The sequence below is a fragment of the Bombus affinis genome, chromosome 16, assembly GCF_024516045.1.
Source record: "Bombus affinis isolate iyBomAffi1 chromosome 16, iyBomAffi1.2, whole genome shotgun sequence".
NCBI lineage: Eukaryota > Metazoa > Arthropoda > Insecta > Hymenoptera > Apidae > Bombus > Bombus affinis.
In genome coordinates this window covers 262,933-275,891 of record NC_066359.1, presented here as the reverse complement: position 1 = coordinate 275,891, position 12,959 = coordinate 262,933, and the positions used below count along the sequence as shown (strand labels likewise).

Here is a 12,959-nt window from a genome sequence, read left to right as displayed (position 1 = left end):
TAGTAGTTCGATGAGGGGGTCAATTATTTTCGCATCTATGTATATCGGTAGTGGTTTGGGAATGCGGTTTGTCGGACTTTCCGTTGGGTCCGTTGCTGCCTCTTCTGGCAGTGCGCTGAATGGATTATGCAGCTTGATATCTCGAAGCCATTGTTTTTTTTCAAATGTATCAGTTTTTCTCGCGCTTGCGAGCGGGGTTACCTTCCGTTTTTTGCTGGAGGTTGCCACCATCCAGCTTTCTTCATGGTGTATTTTCCTCCCCGTCGGATTGTGTTGTTTCCATGATATCGTCTTTTTTCTCTACATATGTAGAGTCTGTAGCTCTATTTATGAAATATGTTTCTCCTGAATTACTTATTTTTATTGGTGGAATCTGCATGATTCCACGTTTTGTCGATGGGCGTTTACTTTGTCGCTTTCTCTTCCCTCTTGCCTCACTTTCACTGGAGCACTGTTTCGCACGTCCGTTTAGGTCGCTTGCCCACGCGGTACTGCCGGAAAACGAAATGCTGTAAAAAGATTGAAAGAATTTAGAAGTAAGAAACCCCAAATTATAGAACTTGTAATCAAAGAAAACGTATGTAATGATTTCAAAAAGATATTCATTCTAAAACAATCTCTCAAACAAACAACAAATTCTAAAACAATCTCAATGAGTTATAAAAGAAATAGTCAAGTAGAATGTGGAAGATATATGTACTGCAAAAAAAACTGGGGACTGTGAATCTAGAAGCCAATTGTTTTTTAAGGGAAAATCAGTACACATTTCCAGCTTTATCTGCGCTCCGAAAATTGGTTGCTCAAATAGTATTAAACCGAGGTATTCTGTCCAACATCTTATCTCGTACTAAGAATAAAGTATCATTATTACAAATACGTCAAATATTTTGTTTGACTTGTTTCCATGAAGTATACATTTCTCAAAAGGTCAAAATAGACAGAAGGAACGAACAAGTCGTTGGGGCAAATAAAACTATGAATCTTTGTATTGGCATATGTTTATTACACAATTAGAAACAAATTATTTTCTATCATTGTGAGAAATCTTTCGCTAAGAATACATTAGGTTGCCCTAAAAGTTTCTTTCGTTTTAGCAGAAAATAATAGATGCACAACATTTTTTGTTTTAATGCAAATGAAGCGTAACCTACGACAGCTAGAAGATAATCGAGGATAGAGATCACAACATTTGACAGATTAGGTTTCATGTTTGTATCAACATAGCCAGATAAAGCAGCTGCGTACAGATAGCGAAAGACATTTTTGGGACAGTCTAATATTAAATGACATATCTCAATGGATGAAGTTAGTTACATTGTTGTTGCATTTATCTGTGACTAAAATCCAACTAATACCACAGTTTCAAGCGAATTGAATGTTGGAACGGAGGAATTCCAAAGGAATCCCAAAGCTCTCATTATAAATACAAATGTTCGTTGTAATGTGGTAGAATGGCGACAAATAAAATGTCGAATTTTGAAGAAAACATTTAAAAAATTGTTCACAACACATTACTTTTTATTTTATGTGTTTATTGGATAAAATGTTTTATTGGAAGCAGTTCTATTTTTAAATTGTTTTTTCCATTGTTTGTTTTATTTTAACATAAGTTTTATACCTTTATGCAAATCAATTGTTTCCTGACATCTTTTACACGAATTTTTTACGTGGTACCTATCCACCGTCTAAAAAGAGTTCCAGGTGTATTTCGCTTTTTTGGAAATACTGGATTTTGTGTTATTTTCTTCATGAATATGTTATAGTCGTCCTAGGGTGACAGTTGTTTAAAAGAACAATTGGGGGGAGGGGTTGGGTAAAAAGAACGCCGCTTAGTTGAATCCGAGTTACTCTGTTAGTTTTTTTTTCAGTCAGTGTGGACTGATGTTACTTTAAAAAATGTTTGCTTGCAATATCTTTTCTCTATGGCTATGCCTATCCAAATAAGTGACTCATGTTCCTCAGGTGTTATCACATACTTTTATATCTAACTTGTCAGAAATGTTCATAGCACAGAAGATTAGATTGAGATAGGATTTTATACTTCAATCTTTCGCCGCCGGCGGTCTTAATACGTTGACTGCCACACGTGTTTTCAAAGAAATCTCCGTCAGGCCACACGTGCAGCAGTACCAACCCTTCTCTGTTAGGTGCTCCCATCGATATTTTAATAACACGAGTCGCTCATGTGGTGGTCTCAAAAATGATCTTTCGTTTCGTTTGTTCGCAACATTACCAACCACTAGCTGTTGTTGAATATAATGAAGAAAAGTGTGGTATAAATTATTCCGACCAAATGGTTTTTTATGCCACCACAATTAGAAAAGGAATCAAATGGTACAGAAAACTTGGGATTCAACTCCTTCTGGGAACTTCTGTTGTAAACGCTTTGACGGTTTACAAAATTGCAACAAAGAAGAATATAAATATTAGAATATTTAGACAATTATTAGTTGCAAAATTATTAGGATTGTCTGAAAATACAAAAAATCCTTGTCCTCGACGGAATCGGCATAATATCGCCGTTCGGAAAAATGATTCCGGAAGAAGCATTAGATGCACATGCAAACTATGTTATGCAAATAAAAGATGCCGAATGAACCGAACAAAGGCACAAAAGAATTTGACAACTTTGAAAACAACAACTTATTGTCCAAATTGTCCCGACCAACCTCAGTTATGTATAGAATGCTTTAAAGTTTTACATTCTAAATAATTTTTTAATAAAGCATTTTCGTATTACTTTTGTAACAATTCAACAGCTTTATTATTATGGAATAGTTTTTCAAATACCTACGACGATCCTTCGCAAGTAGTCAAATAAGCGACACTCAAATATGGGTTACGTGGCCTCATCAGAAACTTTGCTGACATCCGAATGCCACGGCGGTCACCAGTAACCGGCACTCAATTTGTCGGTAGCATCGTGGGCGCCACGGGTGGTCGCGCCAAGATTAGAATTTGAAGAAATGTCAGTAGTGTAGTATCGTGGACGAGAGGCCTAAGAGATATCGAACGAACCATAAACAATATCGCGAGAAAGCCTAAGTGCCGGCAGGCTCATCAATGTATTGTCGGTTCTTCAATCGAATAGTTACGCGGAAAAGGCCTGCGTAACTCTGGCCACGAGCGGTTGCGGGACACGTTCGTGATGGGGCTAAGAGAAAAGACAAAGGGATGCTAAGGGAGAAAGACGAATTAACAATCAGTGTTAGTTGAGAAGTCAAAGAGTGTGAATCGAGAAGTCAGAGAGTGCGAATTGCGTTGCCGAGAGAGTGTGGTCTGCGTGAGAGAGCGTTGGAACCGTGGTGATGAGAGTTGCAAATTAACTATTTAGTTGTCTTAATTATAGTACGTTATTGTATTTTCACGTTAAACAACTATCGTTTTCTGTTTAAGCAACCCCTGTTTAATCCATTGTAGATAAACTAATTGTGTAGGACAGTGTGACATCAGGGAAGGACGTGGCGTGAGAGGTAATTGTTTATATTGTTGTTAAGATATGTTAACGTTGTCAAGCAGTATTGTGAGCGTTATCAAGGGATGTTAAGGGAAAAAGTGAGCATGGAAAACGTCGCAACAAGAGTTGAGGGAGTCAGAGTTGAATTTATCGTTGTCGTGTGAAGATCGTTGTGTTGTGTTGTAGAAGTAGTGAGTAATGAATACGTGAAACGGGGTATTATATTCGATTTCGTGGGAGTGCAAACGATATTGTATTAATCATACTGTTACCTACAAACTAATAATATAACATTCCTACAATTGTAATAAAGATACTACAACAATTATAAATCTTTCATTATTACCATCGTTACTATAATGATGTGACGAAATTAATGCAATATAAAACATAAAAGTAGTTTTATTTATACATGAAATATAGACCTGTTATGTGTGCATATGATTATTATCTTTAGTGATCTTTAATATTTTTAATTTTACCTGTATTTTTTTATACTTTTAATATATACTTTTAATTTGATGTTTTGTATAAACAATATGTGAAATCGTTAAGCAAAGTTATTATCGCAAAATATAATTGACCACTTAAATAATTTTTATTTTTGTTTGTTTGTTAAGTAGTGAACATTAGTCCTTGATACTTGGAAAAATGCACAGTGGACAGCTTACAGGTTGGCTTGTCCACTGCGGTGAGAAACGTATAGCTCGCTGTGGCGCGCGCGGTTGAGCTTTATCCTTTCTATATGTAAAAAAACCTGCAAACTGGATATTGTCTTCTACTTTAAGCCATGATTCCATACAAATTAATATATCTACCACTTTTGGAACCTTCTCAATTTCTACTTACTATTGCCGTGTAATTCTAGCATTTCAGAAAAGAATTTTCGAAAATTCGATTTCAGTGTTATTATTTATGTTTATCATTAATTATCTTGAACGAACTTGGATGATTCAGTTTCTAATCGCGTGTCATGTAGGTTGTTAGAGTGATCACTAGAGTCAACTCTTTCGCCTGAATGTAGAATTTTCAAACGTTTGACAACACTAGTAAGGCGACTTTTCAGAGATCCTTCTGTAAGAAAACCGTTCATAATCAGGAACAACCCAACGATAAGGATTTTTGGAAATAGCATATCTTCCCCTTCTTTCCTTAAACTCACTGCGCTTTATTGTTTTATAGCCTGCTATTAGTCAAACACTCGAATGTCACACATGGTCACCTCAAGCCCTGTTACTACCTGATGTAATCGATATATAGGGGTTGAACCATGTGCTTCTTCGAAACATGCTATAGTCAATTACTTATTCTTTCACCCCTTCCATCTCAAGAAAATATTACGTCAAAAAGTTCACATGTCCACCCCCAATAACATGTCTAACTTCTATCATTTTTCCACCAATCAGTCGATAATAGAATTTCGCGAAGTAAACAGGAATTTTTTCTTCCGTCTACGTGTCTATCCTGGCTTGTTCCGTACTGTATTTATACTTGAAAGAGATTCGACTGTATTAAGTTAAATGTTCGAAGTAGTTACGTGATAATTCGCGTGGAAGATCTCTCGCACTACACCTGCACAGTATCTCTAAAATCGAGTGAAAATCTTTGCGAATTGCTCAAAATATAATCATCAACCGGATGTAATTAAACACATTTCTGTAGTGGTTTCTGTCTCTAAAGAAATCCTTGGTTTATTTGTAAAATTTTTTTGACTAGTTTACTCACCGTAAATTGTTTACTATTTTAGGGAAGTTGTTCGGAACACGTAGTGGATGATACGCTAGAGAGTGACCTTTTTATATTTGGTAATGGCATTATGAGAAATGAGAAATTAGACTAGGGAATTTCAGTCGCATTTCTGAAATGAATTAAGATTTTATTGACTGTTTTATCTACAACTTCAGTCAGTGTTTCACTAGCACTTATCTGTTTACTTGTGCTTTCGGTAACATTCGTAGATAGTGCTGAACATTCAAAAAACATCCATTTTATGTTCTGTTTATATCAGAACGTTCTACGCCCATTTTGAACATCCTTAGAATGTTCACAAGACAAACTTCGTATGTTCTAGACACGTTTGTTTTTGAAATCTTACGAATGAACTTAGGACTTAAATTTCGGATGTTTTAGGAACGTTCCTCTCGCAAACCTCACTGATGTTCTCAGGTCCAAATTTCAAATATTCTAAGAACATTCGTCTCGTAAATCTAAAGAACGAAATTTCAGATGTCTTAAGAATACCCATTTGTAGATTTTAGAGACGATTAAACAGCTAAAATGTTCTAAGAACATTCATTGCAGAAATACAATATCTCCAATCCCGTAATTATTTGTAACATCGTTAAGTTTTCATGTTTAGTTTATACGCGCACTAGGAATTTTAGATTCAAAAAGTGGCAGTGCAATCAATTTTTTATATTTTAATCGCAACAAATCGGTATCTAATAATACATTGATAGACGGTATAGAATTACAAATAAATGTAATTTATTGAAATATAGATTTGTTGTTATTATTTTTATTATTATTCTTTTATTTATTATTTCTTAGTCCGTACCATTCGACTTTGGATGAACTTTCGGTTTTAGTTTTCAGTCTCCGCCGATGATTATCACTTCCTCTTCTCTTCCGTCTACTCTTTCCTTTATTTCTTTCCATGCCCCTTTTGCGTCTTGATTATAAATTACCATTATTCTATATGTCTTGTCATTGTACTCTATTTTTCTTTCCACTATATTGTCACTTATTTCCTTACATTCTATTTCTCTCAGTTCCTTATTTATACCCGTTATTATTCCTCCTTTGCTCTTCCTTCTTTCCTTACTCTCGTTGCTGCCCTGCATTTCCAGTCGTATTCTTTGGGTAATTTATATTTTAGTTTTTCCTAATTGCCTTCCTCGATCCATGTTTCCGTGAGTCCGATCACGTCGAATGTCTTCAAATATTTCTACACCTCTTTGTCCTTACTTATTAACCCTGCTACATTCCAAAAGCACATTTTCATCCTCTTTGTTGTTTCCCTCTTATTCCCTTCTTTTTCATTTTTCTTCCTCACTCTTTCTTTCTTCCTCCAGCCTCTCCTCATTTTCGTTCCATCTGTACTATCTATTTTCTATCTTTAGTTTTTTATATCCAATCCTTACATATTCGCCCTTTTCCCTTTTTGCCTTGGTTATTCTTCTTATTTGTTGTTGTACCTCCCTTTCTTTTCTTGTCAGGTCGTCATCTATGTATATCCCCTTTTCCAGTTTTCTTTTCTCCTTCATTACCCTTATTTTTCCCTCCATTGAATTCATCATCGCCATTATTATTGTGTTTTTGTTCCCCACCCTTATCATTTGTGTTCTTTCTATTTTTGCTTCTACTTTCTTTTTTTCCCTTATGAACTCCTTTACTGTTCCTTCATTGCTACCTTCATTCCAATCTACTCCTTTTATTACTACGTTCTTTCTTCTGTTCTCTCTCTCTCTCTCTCTCTCTCTCTCTCTGCTCTGTCCTTCTTCTCCTCGATTCTTCTGATTCTGCCCAATAGATCTTTTTCCCCTTTCCCACTGTTCTTTTTCTTTCTCTCTTCATCTCCTCTTCAACTTGCTTTTCAAATATCCCTTTTATTTCCTTTATCATTGCCTCGAACCCTCTTTCCATTTTCTCAATTTTTGCCATCATTACCTCCATTCCTCTCTCCCTGGTTGGAGTCTCTTTTTCGGATCAGCCGTATTTATCCAATGTGTTTTTGGAATCTGCCTTATTTTCCGCTTTACCCATTTTCCTTGATCTTCCTCTGTTTGTTGCCATCTTTTGTTTCCCTACCTTACTTTGTTTGCCGCGCTTCTGACTTCCTAACCTCATCTCCTCTAGTTTCTCTAATTTATATCTTCCTCTCGTTCCTGACTTTTTTTCACTTTTCTTTCACTTTCCCCTCCTATGCTCACCCGTTATTTTCCCTTCTTCGTGTCACTTTGTGTTTCCTTCTCCTTTTTCCCTTCACAGTTCACTTTTTCCACAGAGCTCTCTTTCTACGTGTTAACCCCCCCTCCCCCCTCCCCCCGAACCAAACCGAAAGTCCATTTTTATTGTTATATATTATATATACATTATATATTAATGGTATTATTATATGTATAATTATTAATTAGTAATTATAGTATATAATTTACGTGTTTATAATAACTGACATTTTTATTTATTTATTCTTATATATATACAAACATCAATTTCCTAAAAAAATCTGTCGTACCGTATTAGATTATTACACCATTCTCAAAAAGTATAGAAGTCGTTTTTTTCAGTAATTTTAAACATTCGGAAACCGTTTGTTATAAACCGCCGGAAATATTATCACAGCGTTTTTAAAATCTCTGTGAACATTTAAAAGCTTAAAAAATTACTTTCGGGCATTGGGAAAATGTTCTGAAGATTGTTGATGCACTACGTTTTCAGGACATTCCATTTTAGAAATGGGACCTTCTTACAACATCTAAAGAGCGTAACGAGGATATACAGGTGGCATGAACCTTCTCAGAACATCCTACCAATATTCAGCACAGAATGTTCGGCACGGATGTCTTTCGTATATACATAAAATGTCTTTGTGCTGTTTGGGCTAGCGATATATTTTGGACGAGTGTGTACGCTTTTCCGCTACTTCGCGAGGCGACTTTCTCTCTTACGTACAAAGCACGCGAGTTTCTCCGTCGATAAGTAAACCCAGTAAATCATTTTACCTCGTGTGTTTCTAGTAACTTCGGAACCTCTTCAGATTGGATATATATTTTCTTTCGAAAATTTAATATACGATTGAAGTTAGGATCTGTTGCACGAATGTGCTGCAGGCTAATCACGCAAACGATAAATCTGTTCAATACAGAGGACTCGCGACGAGAAGCTACAAAGAAACATTAAAAAATCTCGAACTATTACGCACAGAGCCTAAACGATTGAACTAACAATTCCACATACTCAACATATTTGATACGCGTGGCCGACACGTATAGTCCCAGCGGATCACCCAAACACGTCCAACCAAAACGATGTCGCAGCACTCACTCTGTCACTCAACATACAAATTTTGACACAAACGTAGTTTAAGATTGCGCTTCGGTTACATCATATGTGACTGAACGTAAAATCTTTCGATCTTTTGCATGTGCTTCATGTGAAGAATGAAAACGTCAAGGTATCCGACGATGGTACGACGAACCTCGACAATGACTGGACGGTTCTGATTTGAGAGAGAGTCGTTCCTCGACGGCATCGTCCGCGTTTTCGGCCTCTTGACTCCAGAGGCCTAGTTAGGGCGTTTTGTCGTAATTATTGAACTCGACGAGAGGTCTCATGTTATCACATCGTTGCCAATATCAACTGATGTTGCCCAACTCCTCAAGGAAGTAATAGTCTAATACAAAGCTGCGTTAACGAGCTGGGCTCGTGTTTTAACTCTACTAGTTTGAAAGCAAACCGTTGAGAGAAATTCAATATCTACTCTTTGCAAAGGATAGTTTTCAAACTTGAACCTGTAGTGTTTACCGAAGACAATGAAATGGACCCCATATTTTGTAATTCTGTTGGCATTTCGATTAGCGGAATCTTTTCTCCTACAATCGGATTCCCAGCAGAGATTTCCGACGTGATATAAGGAGGAAGGTTATTATACGCAAATAAAATTAGAATGAAGTACGCGTATCGCGATGGATTTCACACGAAGCAACGGAGTTATGCGTATTATTTCCCCTGCCTTTACAATTGATCTTTAGCCAACTGAGAACTTACACATACGCGTTATGGATACATGTAGTTTGGAGCACGCAGGGTCGTCCACTTAACATGGAATCAGCACTTGCAAAAACATATGAGAATGGCAACAGAGTGACATATATGCTTGACTACAGTCAAATGTCACTCGTTACCTAGCTATTGCTAGAAGTATAATTAGTCAAGAACAATAAAAAGAAGACGATCGCTGAAAAAGGAAACCATGCGTTTTCACCTGACGATTTCATACCCTACGCGCTCCCAAAGCTTCAAAACAAACAAGCGTAGTTCTGTACCCATATATAACGGCATTCTTTTTTTTTTTTGATAACTGATATCTTGCATTGTGCTTACTTGAAATTTATTACAACGACAAGAACCATTCCTCCGACACAGCTGCGAGCGAAACGGTATTTTGACAGTCCAGTAGCAATTAATATTATAGAAAAAGAAAGAAGACTCTGCGAGGAACAGCACGGCTTCGATCAGGAACGTTGACAATTCGAAAAAGAAGTGGCAAAAAGCCAAAATGTGCTAACCGATCTCGAACAAATGCGCAACGAATTCAAAAGTCTCCGCGTTAAATATCTCGGATTCGAACACAGTGAATTTCATTACCCCGACCTCGCAACGATTCACTTTTTAGATCGAAATCCTAACTTTTTCGTTGAAAGAAACCATAGACTCTGTTCCCTCGTTCTGCCGGATCTGCCACTGAGCTCGCGGTATTTTGCCGCCTCGTGAAAACGAATCTCAACGAAACTAATAACAAACAAGATTCGCGGCCGCGCTAATATGGCGTCGAAAATTTCGATACGTTTGCGGAACTGTGCAATCGTCTTAAAGACGTATTCGACTTGTCTCACAACGTCGATCCATACTACGAAGAAATGGTTTCAACGTATCAAAAACTGAACGAACTGAGCGAGTAATGACGAATAAAAATGAATTACGAATTCCTTGCGTCGGAATCCCTCCATCGTTACCGAATTTTCGCGAAAATTCGGGTTAACGGCGATAACTTAATGAAGAAATGACCAGTCGCATTACGCTTCCAGGTGGCCGCGAAATGTCTGCCTTTTTCCTCATCCTCGCAAATATAGAGGGATTCCGCGGAAATCGATTCTATTTCCTAGAATTGACATATTATATTATTATATAAGCGTATATTATATTATATTAAGCGTATCCGATGTGCTACAAAAACTCACGTGAATGCAGGTTGTAACAGGTGGTTGACCAGTCGCCTGGGAGGAATTCAACCGAGCACGGTTAAAACAAAGCCTCTACTCCGCCAAAGTCATTCCGACTATCAATACGTCGATATGACGATTTGATGCGGAGTTTGGGTGCACGAGATCACTTCACTCAAACGATGATAATTCGCTATCTTTATCATTAACACGGTGGTCAAAAACATCATTTTTAATATTAACATAGTACCATAATAATACCGGGCTATTCGCATGCTGTTCGTGACGTACACGAACGAAATCCTTACGAGAAGCGACCATATTCCTTGAATCATTATTAACTTTCTTATTAATGTTCTTATTAATGTCTTGTTTCTCTAACTTTCTTATTAACGTGTCTTATTAACGTTCATCAAGACATTCGTCGTTGGAGTGAAGGTGACCAGAGGTGACCATATCTTCTTTTTCCTTCTTCTCCGGCGGCGATGAAATCAGAATGAATTGTTTGCTCGAAACCTTTTCATTTTTAGAAAAATGACCCTGCCTGGCTTTTGTGGTATTTTTTAGCGCTGTCCTCTAGTGCAACAAGGTATGATAGGTCTGCACCACATGCGCGATAGGTCCGCTTGCCCGTACACTTTCTAACAATTCACGAAATGGTCAATACAAAGCTGCCCCGCTTTGGCAACGCAGAAGGTAACGCCTTAAAGACGATAAAATAATCTACCAGATGATATTATGTAACCAGACATAATTGTGCTCGTGGTATTTCTTCAGCGTTTCTGCTGGTTTTTTGACAGTGAAAGATCCTTTGCTTTTTTTCTGATTAACAACGACTAAAAACTCTTCTAGTTATTCGCACGTCGGATATTCCATAGTTTCCATTCGCATCTATTCCTCATCTAACTCCGCGTCAAATCTCGGCGGGAATAAGTGAATTAAAATCGAACTCGCCTTATTCATTTTACAATCAAAGCTGCGGAATAAAGCTGACGGAATAAAGCTAAGTTTGTTTGAACTTAGTGTGATCAGCCTCAACAGCTTGTACAGCTTAACAGTGAAGAAATCAAAACTCCTCTGTTTTCGTATTTCTCCTTCACCGTTTTCCATGCGATTTTAAAATTATCGTCACACTGAGGGCAGAAGCTGTCGCACATGCTTCATTCTCGTAAGACATAATCAAATACTGTAAATGCATTTTGTTCGTTATAGATTCGTACTCTATCATTAGCGTTTCGAATAAATCCGCCATGTGTTTGCATTTATCAAAATCTTCGCAGAATTTTGGCAGTCTTGTTAACGGAAGCTTTATTGGATTGTGCGGCTTATCCGATTTGTTATTGGCATACTAAAGTATGGCATAAGTACTCACTTTGGACAACTTCTCCGCCATATAGTTCTGTTTCCTTTACAACCTCTCTGATATAAGCAGGAAAGAGGATAATCAGCTTCATCATGGCTAGTCTTGAGCTAAGAGATCCATCCTGGACCTCTACATAGAGAGCTGAGAATTGTTTGCTTTTTCCTAGGGGTTGGGCAGCACCCTACTCAACTGTTTGAGGTGAAATTTACCAGTGGAGAATCTAATGCAAAAGAAATAATGTTATTCGATAATCCAACTGTCTTTCCAAATTCGAGATAATTTACACTTACACGAAGGACAATGAGGATGCTGCGTTGATTCCATGTGACGAACAAAATAATGGGAATCTTTATCCAGATAAGACCAAATGAAGTTGAATGAAAAAAATATGAATAAAGAACGAGCATGATTGTTTGTGCAATATAATGAAGAATACAAACGATACAGTTAATTCGAAGATAACATTTTTACTTATTTTTACTTATCCGAACGCAAATTATTAACTCGCAAATTAACTATTTCGCATGAGCGATTCACAAGTCCTCCCGCGATCGAATCCTACAAAGGACTGCTTCGTTCGAACAGTAGCTAGATAGAGTTTAAGCGATTTCAACCATGTGGCGCTGTTGCCGAAAATCGTAGCTTCTCTTTTCTTCGTAGCAAACTATCCTGCTATACTGAGCACGAACAGTAGGGCATACATGACGCGTATTTCCCCTTAAAGTCAGACCATATTGAGAAGGCTCAGTGATTCGATCACACCTAACCTTGTACAAGGATTAAAGTGACGTCACATACATAACGCCCAAGAAACGTGCGTTTCTATGCCAGTCAAATATCAGCAAAAATGTAATTCAATTACTTTGATTAATAAGTAAATACATGTAACGAAAATATGCACTAATTATTCCTAGTAACCCGAATTGTTCTTCTCCGCAATCTTTTTAGTCAAGAAAAAAAATTGTTACAATTCAGAAACAATCAAGAATTTGTTACAACCAGATTCTTTTTTAAAAGTCATCCCTTCCACATCCTTTTTTTATGTTATATAACATGAAAATTATAATTCACATGAAAAATGTCATTAAAAAAAGTACAAAAGTATATTTCTTTATTAATAGAAGAATGTGCCTTGTTACTTTATCACATATGAATACATAAATAAGAATTATAATTTTTATTAAAATGTGGGAAT

The 12,959-nt window shown here is 36.9% G+C and overlaps 1 long non-coding RNA gene across 1 annotated transcript; it reads right to left on the bottom strand.

Annotated features, from left to right (window-relative positions):
* Window positions 1–7,778: 7,778 nt before the first annotated feature.
* LOC126925670 (uncharacterized) lies at window positions 7,779–12,388 on the bottom strand. Its single transcript, XR_007714057.1, has 2 exons — window positions 12,055–12,388; window positions 7,779–11,984 (listed from the first exon to the last, which is right to left on the bottom strand). It is a non-coding gene; the product is annotated as an uncharacterized LOC126925670 (long non-coding RNA).
* Window positions 12,389–12,959: the final 571 nt, after the last annotated feature.